We start from the raw sequence: 12,154 nt of genomic DNA, 5'->3' as shown, positions 1-12,154 counted from the left end.
GTGTTGTCCTTTGAGTCCTGACACCTTAAACATTACATGGGTTCTAGATGAGTGTGTTCTACCCTGCCTGAAAATTATCATTGTATTTGGGGCAGCAGCATGGGAGAGTGGATATTATAAATATTATAAACTTATAGGTAGCAGACTCTTCTGATACCTCCCTCACAGATATACCATATACACTAGAAGCTATCAACTCCAGCTGCATATACCTGGGTGCATACAACCTTCCATAACTCAGGACCTAATGGGCCCTAACCCACATAATCTTATCATTGCAGGCACTTCTGGCCTTCACTTAGAGCCCTATATATACTGTCATAAAACAGATGCTGCTGGAACCCTAGCCACACTATTGGGTATTGGGTTTTTTATTTGACCCTCCTGGACACATTCCCTCACTGTCCCTATCACTTATAAAGATGCTGCTATGTTTTGGTCTATGCTGGTAAATCCACTGTACCTCACCCCACATACAATACTAAGTCTTATACCCTGTGAGACCCCCCTACCTCACATACATTGCTAGGAATCAGACCCTGCTGTTCCTGACCTCCTGTGTTCACTGCTAAGATTTGGTCTTGTTAGGAATTCAACTACCAAACTCAAGGCAATCTGAAGAATCTGGACCCCCTCATCCTGCCACCACTGTGCTTTGTATAGTGTCAGGTCGTACTGGACCTACCCAATACACAAAGTGTGGAGGGTCAGGACCTAGGGAGGCATGCTCCCCTTTTCCCAGTCATTTCCATCTGCACACATTACACATTGTCAACCATGGTGGACACTGCCCTGCTGTTTTCCAATAGGAACTCCTAGGTATCCAGCCTTTCCCCAGCTGCCCAGCTTGTCCCATGTATACTAGTATATCAGAGCCTATTGGATTCCCTTGATCCCTGTAGCTAACTCACATCTTCTGCCAGCTCTCAGAGCACCCTGGGTATCTTGATGCACACTTCCACCCTCTGCTACTTTACTGTTGTGTTTCAGGAGTTGTTATGCATCTTCTGACAAGCCTTCCCTCCTTCTTTCACAGTTCAATTTCTAGCAGTGTAGGGAGGGGGGCAGCAGCATCATGGTATCATAGCTAGCAGGGTGTGTGTTTGTTTGTGTGTGTGTATGTGTGTGTGTTGGCAGGTTTACCCTGCTGGTCCTACATTTGCACATTTATTAGGTTGAACGGTCATGTCTTCTCTTTTCCAGCTGAAGCTGCAACAAAATTCCTGAACAGGATGCGAAAGTGTTTCAGCTGAGCCTTGAGAGGTGAACGTACCTTGTCACCTGTCCCCTGGATGGGACAACTTGAGGAATGGCCATCCATATTCCCGTTCCCTACCCAGGACACTGCTAGTGTGCATATGAGGAGTAAGTCCACCACTAACTCTCTATCTCTGAAGGGCTTTCACTGTCCTGAAGTAGGCACAACTGGGTAGGCCCAGCAGGTCATGTCACTGATGCAGAAGAAAGGTAGAGAGCAGCATGGTAGATGCGTGCTGTGTGGGCTACACTGATTGTCTAAATGCAACATAAACACCAAGCGTCTTCCTGGCAGTGAGTGAAAGAGAAACTAAGCAGAGATGAGACAAAAGAGAGGAGGAAGGTTTATTACCGAAGGGGATGAGGAGAGCATTGGCATCCTATTTGAGAAGCCACATCCTGCTCCAGCAAGAAAAGCATGGGCACTTCACACCCCGAGCCTGTGCATGTAGGTAGAAGTATGGGTCTATCCCTGCACATGCTCAATGTAGGAAGACACTAGTGCCCTGAGCATGCTCAGTATAGGAGTTCACTAAACTCCTAAGCATGCACCCCACTCCTGGGCATATTCAATTTATGTTCATGGAGCACATACCCTAAAAACATAAATGACAGACAAAAGAGAAGACATTACATTTTTGCAGATTTCACAAGGTGCCTTCCTTGCAGGGTGGCTAAGAATACCACAGACCATGGCTAAGAACACCACAATGGACACTGAGACTGTTGTCAGCCCCTGGCCACAGGGCACACATAGACCCGTTTGAAGTTTGAAGCGATTTCTTATAGATTTCATGTTCAAGTAGTGTTGGGAATCTATGTACAATTCACTCAGTGTAAGCAGCAGTCACTGATCAAAACACTACAGCATTACATAGTTGCTTGTCCTTTTGGCCTTCTGGCCTCATCTCCTTCCTATAAGCCAGTGGTTTTCAACCTTCCTGACTCTGCAAGATTTTGATACAATTCCTCATGATGTGGTGACACTTCAACCATAAAATTACTTCATTGCTACCTCCAACCTGTAAATATTACACTGTTATAAAACATCATGTAAATATCTGATATGCAGGATATCTGATCTACAACCTCCAAAGTGGTTATGACCCTCAGGTTGAGAATTACCACTATAAGCTTCTCTGGCAGGGATATCAGCTTGGCCCTGAAACCTGAGAGAACCTCATGTCCAATGGTTGAGCACATCTCCCTGCCACAAGGCTCCATTCTCTGTGATGAGCCATCTACATTGCTGAAGTGTGATGGTGCAGGGATAAAATCACAGGTCTACCTCCTCCTTTTCCCAGGGTGGATCCTCCATTCTTGTGGTGGACAGATTGTGTTTAGAGGACATTATCCAGCCTGTATACTCAGGTTTTCCTTAGCTAAGACATACTATACTTGTGTTAGATTGGAGGCTAGTTCCAGGAAGGTGCTACAAACAAGGCCCCTGTATAGAACCTAAATGGAAATAGTTGGGCCTGCTCAGGTCCCTCAGAACAGGACATAAATTAGGGGTTTCAGTCCATTGATGGCCAAGATTGAATGGCAGTGCAGTGTTAGACCCCAGGTTCATCAGCTTGTGTCCAAACAGGATGCAAAAAATGGTGATGGACAACATCAGCACCCCTCAGGTGCTTTCTGGTTCCCCTTTTCTTTTTTTTTTTCTTTTCTTTTTTTTTTTATATATTTTTATTACATATTTTCCTCAATTACATTTCCAATACTATCCCAAAAGTCCCCCATAGCGCCCCCCCACTTCCCTACCCACCCATTCCCATTCTTTTGGCCCTGGCATTCCCCTATATTGGGGCATATAAAGTTTGCAAGTCCAATGGGCCTCTCTTTCCATTGATGGCCGACTAGGCCATCTTTCGATACATATGCAGCTAGAGACAAGAGCTCCAGGGTTCTGGTTAGTACATCATGTTGTTCCAACAATAGGGTTGCAGATCCCTTTAGCTCCTTGGGTACTTTCTCTAGCTTCTCCATTGGGAGCCCTGTGATACATCCAATAGCTGACTGTGAACATCCACTCCTGTGTTTGCTAGGCCCCGGCATCGTCTCACAAGAGACAGCTATATTTGGGTCCTTTCAGCAAAATCTTGCTAGTGTATGCAATGGTGTCAGCATTTAGAAGCTGATTATGGGACGGATCCCTGGATACAGCAGTCTCTAAATGGTCCATCCTTTCATCACAGCTACGAACTTTGTCTCTGTAACTCCTTCCCTGGGTGTTTTGTTCCAAATTCTAAGAAGGTGCACAGTGTCCACACTTTGGTCTTCATTCTTCTTGAGTTTCATGCGTTTAGCAAATTGTATCTTATATCTTGGGTATCCTAAGTTTTGGGCTAATATCCACTTATCAGTGAATACATATTGTGTGAGTTCTTTTGTGATTGTGTTACTTCACTCAAGATGATGCCCTCCAGGTCCATCCATTTGGCTAGGAATTTCATAAATTCATTCTTTTTAATAGCTGAGTAGTACTCCATTGTGTAAATGTACCATAATTTCTGTATCCATTCCTCTGTTGAGGGACATCTGGGTTCTTTCCAGCTTCTGGCTATTATAAATAGGGCTGCTATGAACATAGTGGAGCATGTGTCCTTTTTACCGGTTGGGACATCTTCTGGATATATGCCCAGGAGAGGTATTGCTGGATCCTCCGGTAGTACTATGTCCAATTTTCTGAGGAACCGCCAGACTGATTTCCAGAGTGGTTGTACAAGCTTGCAATCCCACCAACAATGGAGGAGTGTTCCTCTTTCTCCACATCCTCGCCAGCATCTGCTGTCACCTGAATTTTTGATCTTAGCCATTCTGACTGGTGTGAGGTGGAATCTCAGGGTTGTTTTGATTTGCATTTCCCTGATGATTAAGGATGTTGAACATTTTTTCAGGTGCTTCTCTGCCATTCGGTATTCCTCAGGTGAGAATTCTTTGTTCAGTTCTGAGCCCCATTTTTTAATGGGGTTATTTGACTTTCTGGAGTCCACCTTCTTGAGTTCTTTATATATATTGGATATTAGTCCCTTATCTGATTTAGGATAGGTGAAGATCCTTTCCCAATCTGTTGGTGGTTTTTTTGTCTTATTGATGGTGTCTTTAGCCTTGCAGAAGCTTTGTAGTTTCATGAGGTCCCACTTGTCAATTCTCGATCTTACAGCACAAGCCATTACTGTTCTATTCAGGAATTTTTCCCCTGTGCCCATATCTTCAAGGCTTTTCCCCACTTTCTCCTCTATAAGTTTCAGTGTCTCTGGTTTTATGTGAAGTTCCTTGATCCACTTAGACTTGACCTTAGTACAAGGAGATAGGAATGGATCGATTCGCATTCTTCTACATGTTAACAACCAGTTGTGCCAGCACCATTTGTTGAAAATGCTGTCTTTCTTCCACTGGATGTTTTTAGCTCCCTTGTCGAAGATCAAGTGACCATAGGTGTTTGGGTTCATTTCTGGGTCTTCAATTCTATTCCATTGGTCTATTTGTCTGTCACTATACCAGTACCATGCAGTTTTTATCACAATTGCTCTGTAGTAGAGCTTTAGGTCCGGCATGGTGATTCCACCAGAGGTTCTTTTATCCTTGAGAAGAGTTTTTGCTATCCTAGGTTTTTTGTTATTCCAGATGAATTTGCAGATTGCACTTTCTAATTCGTTGAAGAATTGATTTGGAATTTTGATGGGGATTGCATTGAATCTGTAGATTGCTTTTGGCAAGATAGCCATTTTTACAATGTTGATCCTGCCAATCCATGAGCATGGGAGATCTTTCCATCTTCTGAGATCTTCTATAATTTCTTTCTTCAGAGACTTGAAGTTTTTATTATACAGATCTTTCACTTCCTTAGTTAGAGTCACGCCAAGATATTTTATATTATTTGTGACTATTGAGAAGGGTGTTGTTTCCCTAATTTCTTTCTCAGCCTGTTTATTCTTTGTGTAGAGAAAGGCCATTGATTTGTTTGAGTTAATTTTATATCCAGCTACTTCACCGAAGCTGTTTATCAGGCTTAGGAGTTCTCTGGTGGAATTTTTAGGGTCACTTATATATACTATCATATCATCTGCAAAAAGTGATATTTTGACTTCATCTTTTCCAATTTGTATCCCTTTGATCTCCTTTTGTTGTCGAATTGCTCTGGCTAGGACTTCAAGTACAATGTTGAATAGGTATGGAGAAAGTGGACAGCCTTGTCTAGTCCCTGATTTTAGAGGGATTGCTTCAAGATTCTCACCATTTACTTTGATGTTGGCTACTGGTTTGCTGTAGATTGCTTTTATCATGTTTAGGTATGGGCCTTGAATTCCTGATCTTTCCAAGACTTTTATCATGAATGGGTGTTGGATCTTGTCAAATGCTTTTTCCGCATCTAAGGAGATGACCATGTGGTTTTTGTCTTTGAGTTTGTTTATATACTGGATTACGTTGATGGATTTCCGTATATTGAACCATCCCTGCATCCCTGGGATGAAACCTACTTGGTCAGGATGGATGATTGTTTTGATGTGTTCTTGGATTCGGTTAGCAAGAACTTTATTGAATTTTATTAATCTTCAATGCATAAATTTGAAATATTTTAATTCTTTCTAATTAAGGCTTTCTTTACCATATACCAAAATCCACCTCTGCTTATGTAGGAGTAGCCATGTGAAATTTTATTGTTGGGAAAGTTTTTTTTTTCATTTTATTTTTTCTATTAATTTTTTAAAAACCAGTTCATAGTACAGACAGATATTCTCTCATTTTAAGTAGAAATCTAGATTTTAGATTGAAAAAGAATCCAGACACTGAGTCCTGGAACTTCCATAGAGAGGAGGTTTGTAAGAATGATGAGCTTCTAAGTTGGATGCTTTACAACCTAGTTATGAACAGTCCAAGAAGAGAAAAGGTATTGGGTAGAATGAGAAGTGATCTATAATAAATGATAATTATTAGGAGAGCTGTCAGAACCTAACAATATATTTACATTTTAGAAATCTTGCTTACAGTTATTTACAGTGTATGATAGGATATTGAGTGGAATTTATTTTATATTTTTATTAGGTATTTTCTTCATTTACATTTCAAATGCTATCCCAAAAGTCCTCCATACCCCCCCCCACTCCATAACCCACCGACTCCGACTTCTTGGCCCTGGTGTTCCCCTATACTTGGGCATATAAAGTTGGCAAGACCAAGGGGCCTCACTTCCCTATGATGGCTGACTATGCCATCTTTTGCTACATATGCAGCTAGAGACCTGAGCTCTGGGGGTACTGGTTAGTTCATATTGTTGTTCCACCTATAGGGTTGCAGACACCTTTAGCTCCTTGGGTACTTTCTCTAGCTCCTCCATTGGGGGCCCTGTGTTCCATCCAATAGCTGACTGTGAGCATCCACTTCTGTGTCTGCCAGGCACTGGCATCGCCTCACAAGAGACAGCTACTTAAGGGTCCTTTCAACAAAATCTTGCTGGTGTATGCAATGGTGCAGCGTTTGGAGGCTGATTATGGGATGGATCCCCAGGTATGGCAGATTCTAGATGGTCCAGGTCTTTGTCTGAGCTCCAAATGTTGTCTCTGTAATGCCTTCCATGGGTGTTTTGTTCCCAATTCAAAGAAGGGGCAAAGTGTCCAGACTTTGGTCTTCATTCTTCTTGAGTTTCATGTGTTTTTCAAATTGCTGTATTGAATCTTGGATATTCTAAGATTCTGGGATAATATCCACTTATCAGTGAGTACATATCATGAGAGTTCTTTTGTGATTGTGTTACCTCACTCAGGATGATGCCCTCCAGGTTCATCCATTTGCCTAGGAATTTCATAAATTCATTCTTTTTAATAGCTGAGTAGTACTCCATTGTGTAAATGTACCACATTTTCTGTATCCATTCTTCTTTTGAGGGGCATCTGGGTTCTTTCCAGGTTCTGGCTATTATAAATAATGCTGCTATGGACATAGTGGAGCATGTGTCCTTCTTACCACTTGGAACATCTTCTGGATATATGCCCAGGAGAAGTATTGTAGGATCCTCCAGTAGTACTATGTCCAATTTTCTGAGGAACCACCAGACTGATTTCCAGAGTGGTTGCACAAGCTTGCAATCCCACCAACAATGGAGGAGTGTTCCTATTTGTCCACATCCTCGCCAGCATCTGCTGTCACCTGAATTTTTTATCTTAGCCATTCTGACTAATAATATTTGGGGATTTGATGTTAGGAGGGTGGGGTATCTAACAAATCCTGATATATGACAGTGTACCAGAGATGGTCGTCTACCAGGAAATCTTATAACTTGAGTATGGGTGAGCTCAGGGCTGTGTGTGTCTTCCTGAGACATTTACCTAGTCACATATTCTGACCTTGGGAACCCTGGGAACTCAGTGCCAATGATCTTTTATTGGTTAGGATCACCCAGGCCATCATGAGATTATCAGGGTTTCTCTGTAACCCACAGAGCAGGAGGCTGTCAGTCTTTGTGGTGAAGACCAAGGGTCCTTTAAACTTCATCCATTCATGATCAAAGTTTTCAATTGAGCACATTTTCACAGGAACTAAACTGTGTCTCTATTTGTAATACTGATGTGTCCATTAAATATTTACTTCAAATAATCCTTTATTCGTTTGAAAACAGTATTGTATGCATATTGCTTTACTATTTGTTAAAGATGAAAACCATCTTCACACAAGTGAGATGCGTACTCTGATTCATTTTTACATAAATATTGAAATGTTGGATGAATGTTTGACAAGGATCTTTGATATCTACAGGTTTATAGATGGTGAAGCTATGCTGGTATACAGTCAGGGTCTGAGGCTGTGCCAGGCATTGTCTGACACCTGTTAGTATATCCATTGCGGCAGTGAGTGGCAGCTGAGATTTAGGGTTATATAGTAGGATGGCATTTGTGGTAGAAGAGTGTCCAGTAGGGCTTGATACCTTGAATAGGATGTAGGTTGTCAGTTGACAGAGTTGTCTAGGAGGCCTGACACCTGTAAGTTTAGAAAGGATGGCAAAAGTGCTAAGTCTAGTTAGTATGGCTTTAAAACAAATATTTTGTTGTCAGTGTTGTAAGGACCATGTTCAAGAAAACCTTGCTCCTATCACAGGATGCTGGGTAGTGTCCAATAGGGCAAGGTAACATTGTATGGAGGTTTGATGAAGGTTGTCCAAGAGAGTCCAGTGCATAACAATGTGTATGTGGTGGCAGAGACAGGGGAAGTATCCAGGAGGGCCTGATTCCTAGCAGTCTTTGTGTGTGTGTGTGTGTGTGTGTACTGTTGTCATGTAACCTAATGTCTACCTGAAACATGGCAGAGGACTGCCATCATGGGAAAACACATAAGAGTAAGTGTTGGTTTGGGATGAAGGAGGGAGAGGACCTGATACCAAGAGGTATGTTTGAATTTGCAGAGTCTAGGGATAGTGAGCCCAGCAAGGCCAGCCAAACACATGTGGCTTTGGCTTCAACATAGGTGCATATCTTGCGAGGTCTGCTTATAACAGTGTTTGTGGGTAAGAGTACTACTAGGCCTGATACCTAGATGTGTATATGTGGCCATAACACCCATTGTTCAGTTGGGCATGATGCTTAGTGATCTATGTGTGGTGCAAGAAGAACATTTGTGTAGAAGGCTCTAATATCCAGCATTGCATTTGAAATGACAGCCTGGAAGTGTTGTCCAACAAAGCCTGATTTCTAAAAATTTTGGTTGGAGGGCAGTACATGGCAGGCCAGCAGTAGTACATGGGAGGCCAGTATAGTTTGTGTGGCAATGTTTGGTTTGTTAGAGGGCATAGATCACTGGAACCTAGCACATATTTGTGTATGTACGGCTCTAGAGTATTGTGCAACCCATTCTTACACTTAGACACCGTGGTGATGGACAGCATGGAGGGGGTGTCAGGCAGGGGATGATTTCCAGCAGGGGTTGTGGTGGTGATGGGGTCTGCTAGAGGGACTGACATCCTGCTGGGTCTTTACTGGAGTAGCATTTCTGTGCACTGAGTGTAGGTTATCTCTGTCCTCCTTACCTGCCTAAGGCATTCTCTGGCTTTAATAAAGAGCTGCAAGCCTATATCTGTGCAGAATACAGAATGTGAAACTTATGGGATGAGAGAGGAACTGTGGGAAGAAATCTGAGGTGGGAGGGATTTTCCAGCCAGAAATGCAGGAAGTCAGATGTACTGAACGTGAGCTTATGAGACATGTGAGAAATGTGAATTAGAATAAATGGGTTAATGAAGTTATACATGCTTGTTGTGGGGTAGCAAGCTAAGCCCCAAGCTACAATAAACAAATATAAGTTTCTGTGTCACTATTCATTAGCTAGAGGTTTGAGAGTCCAGTGATAGTTATGCTAAGAAATTCAGAAATTATCAGTGAGTACAGGCTTGGGGGTGGCTTGCCACGCATCTACAGAATGTGTAGAAGACCAGAGGGTCTGATAGCTAGATGCTTATGTGAGGTGTGAGGTGTGTAACAATACTCTATATCCAGCTTTTTTTTTTTTTTTTTTTTTTTTTGGACTGCAGGAGGGACAAGCTGAACCTGATATGTTTCATACTCAATGCAGCACATCAATCATATACTGCTATGTAACAGGCCCTCCTGGATGCCATCAGCCTGGCACTGTTTTACTACACTGTAAGAGTCTGTGTCTGTGCCATGGAGGCATGTCAGTACGTGGTACTGATATGGAGGTGTCCATGAGAGTCTGATGAAACACCTGGCTGCTGGCTGCACCCAGTGGTGTGTGTAATAGGTCCTGATTTCTAATAAATTCTGTGGGTGGGGTGTGTGGATGCTTAGGATAGTATATGCTGCTACAAGGTGGCAGGGCATATAAGACTGAGATGATTTAGCCTGCACACAAAGCAGGAGTTCTTCAGCTAATGTTCATTAATTGGGAAAGGGGTTTTTGCAGGGGCAGTATGGGGTGGTTAGCAATTTTCTCTAGATAATGTTTTTGAAAGTGTGAGCTCTGTTGTTCATTTTTGCAAACACCAGTTCTCAGAGGTGGGGTCAGCTGTATTTATTTCCCCTGCAATCCTTAAACAGCTGGCTTCCTGGACATGTGAGCTCAGTTTATGTAACCTGCTTTCCTGGAGATTCTTTTAAGAATCATCTACCTTGCCAGGAAGTGTGGCCCAGGCCTTTAATCCCAGCACTTGGGAGGCAGAGGAAGGCAGATTTCTAAATTCAAGGCCAGCCTGGTCTACAGAGTGTGTTCCAGGACAGCCAGGGCTATACAGAGAACCCCTGCCTTGAAAAACAAAACAACAAAAAAGAATCATATACCTTCTTTTTTCTCTCAGGAGAGTGGAACGAAGTCAACCTCTGCTTTACTCTCATATTCTATGAGTCTGGACATCATGAACGAGGAGGATGGGAGGTGAGAGCTGGCCTGGCTGGAGCATCTGCCATAGATGGGATTTGGGAAACAGCATTCCTGTGACTTGTTTGCTGACTAGTAACTAAAAAAGACCAGGAGGCTCTTTGATAAGTGGTGGGTGCTGTCCTTGGGTGCGTTCAGGGAGAGGAGCTTGCAGAGAGGTTGTTTATATGGGAAGCATGAAGGACAGCCACTACACCCTGCTGTCAGCTGCTCTGCTAGATGTGATGGCCTAAACACCTATTGCAGCAGGCTATGCACTCACCCAAATGCTGATTATTCCTGTCTCCAAGTTGGTGTCAAAAACTATTCCTATTCCCTGCAAGCCTGAGTTTATTGTAACTGGCATGGGAAGAGGACAGGCCTTCACTTGGCTGTCCCTCATCTTCATGAGCAGAGGCCTGGGAAGTCCAGCTGGGAGGCTGCAGTGGAGCCAGGCTGTCAGCCATGCTTGAAGTGTACTAGTGTAGGGATCACCATGCCTCTGGTCACCCTCATCTCATGTCTTCTGGACCCGAAAGCTGGCATATCTCTGTGTAAACCGCAGCTCTCAGCCCTGGGTTGGCAGGGTCCCACTGTACTGTGCTTGGCATGATCATCAGTGCTCTGGAAGAGGCTGCTCTTCCTTCCTCTGCCATATTTATCAAAAGCAACCAGGTTCAGGGAAGGGGAAGCACTCACCCAAGGTCTCTTAAATTCCAGGTCTGTATCTAGCCTCCTGTAGCAGACTCATCTCCCTCCTGACTTCCTCATCTAAAAGTGTGGCTGTGGATTGGAATCCAGTCTCCCGAGTTGGTGATGCCAGGTGTGCCAGAGATTTGCTTGCCAAGGGACCAGGAGGCTCTGCTCTTACATGTTGCAAAATACTACTATACAACAGCATCCAGGTGCTATTGCTTCCAGGTTCATGTCTCCTGATGAATCCCAGGCTTTTACATACAAGCAAAGAATTCATATTTTTCTCAACAATTAATTAAAGAGTAGTAGAGGAAGAACCAGGTCTCCTAGTAATCCCCACTTCTCAACATAGACACATTGGACACCTATTCTCTGCTATGAAAGAAGGCAGGCTGACACTGTGATGGTCTGGAGATCCCACACTCAGAGTCCCAGGCTATGAGTCAGGCCTGTTAGAGAGTCTTTCCTCAGAGTCCATAGACAAAGAGATGCCTGGGTGGGCATTTTATGTAAGTATCTTTCTGGGTACCTAAAAACCAGGGCAGGCCTTTTGAAAACAGTCGTTGATTACCTTGTGTGATCCCATGTTTATATGTAGATATAAGAAACTCCTGTGGACATAGTGACAGGTCCTGCTGCACTGGTTAGTGCATACACATTAACTCTACAGTGTACGCAGGCCTGAGGGTGAGACAGAAAGTTATGCCAGCCTGGAGGGAGTTCCAGATGCATCCCATAATAGGAACAAAATGTTTATTGCTCCTGACTGAGAAGTGCCATTGAATCTTAGGATCTTGAATTATGCAGTGTGTGTGTGTGGGATGGGGGGGTGTATGTG

The 12,154-nt window shown here is 43.3% G+C and overlaps 1 long non-coding RNA gene across 1 annotated transcript; it reads left to right on the top strand.

Annotated features, from left to right (window-relative positions):
* The first annotated feature begins 1,211 nt into the window (after positions 1-1,211).
* LOC147000984 (uncharacterized) lies at positions 1,212-11,701 on the top strand. The gene is made up of 3 exons (XR_015045328.1): positions 1,212-1,365; positions 10,562-10,638; positions 11,341-11,701. It is a non-coding gene; the product is annotated as an uncharacterized LOC147000984 (long non-coding RNA).
* The last annotated feature ends 453 nt before the right edge of the window (positions 11,702-12,154 follow it).

The sequence above is a fragment of the Mus caroli genome, unplaced genomic scaffold (assembly GCF_978045245.1).
Source record: "Mus caroli unplaced genomic scaffold, Mus_caroli_1 scaffold_15, whole genome shotgun sequence".
NCBI lineage: Eukaryota > Metazoa > Chordata > Mammalia > Rodentia > Muridae > Mus > Mus caroli.
The sequence above is the reverse complement of the archived record's forward strand: the minus strand, read 5'-3'. Positions and strand labels throughout refer to the sequence as shown.